The sequence below is a fragment of the Haliaeetus leucocephalus genome, unplaced genomic scaffold, assembly GCF_000737465.1.
Source record: "Haliaeetus leucocephalus isolate CR32 unplaced genomic scaffold, Haliaeetus_leucocephalus-4.0 Scaffold1000, whole genome shotgun sequence".
NCBI classification, from domain to species: domain Eukaryota; kingdom Metazoa; phylum Chordata; class Aves; order Accipitriformes; family Accipitridae; genus Haliaeetus; species Haliaeetus leucocephalus.
The window spans coordinates 1,624,128-1,624,861 of NW_010973436.1; positions in this window are offsets into that span (position 1 = coordinate 1,624,128).

The window sequence follows — 734 nt, forward strand, 5'->3', positions numbered from 1 at the left end:
CAGAGGGGCCACCGGGGCCACCCCCCCACCGGGCACAGGTGTCCCCCCACGTCCCTCCACCATGGGCGTGAGGAAGCCCCCACCAGAAAATGCTGAAAAGCTGATGGGGGGCGGGGGAAAGCCCAGAACCCCGTAAAGGAAACAAAAAGAAGAAGGAAAAAACCAACCTCCAGAAAAATACCTCAAGACTCTCAGTTCTGTTCTCTTGCTGCTAAACCAGCCCCCGGGAGAGGAGGCGGCTGCGGCTGGGGGAGTCCCGGCACAGGACTGGCCACCGGGCCACCACGGCGGCTGCTGCCGGCCGCGGATATTTATAAGAATTACTATTGCTGTTTTTTGTTTCTTTTTTTTTAAAAAAAAAGAAAGAAAGAAAAAAAAAGCCAAGTAGTGCAGAAGGTGGGGAGGGGGCCTGGCTGTGTCCTGGGGGTCCCCGTGGTGTTTGGGGACTGTGGGGTGTCCCCAAAAGCCCTGCGAGGGCAGAGCAGGGGCTGGGGTGTCCCCAGGTCGCGGGGGAGGGGGCAGGGCTGGGGTGTCCCCCCAGGGACAGGGATGTCATCCCGGTGGCCCTGGCTCTCCCCGCGGGGACGGGGACGGGGAGGGGGTGTCCCAGGAGCCCCGCAGGGACGGGGGGCGGGGGGGGCCGCCCCCCCCCCCCGCCATCAGTGTCCTCTGCGGACCGGCAAGCCCCGCCCACCCTCCGCATGGCCACGCCCCAGCAGGTAAGGCCCCACCCC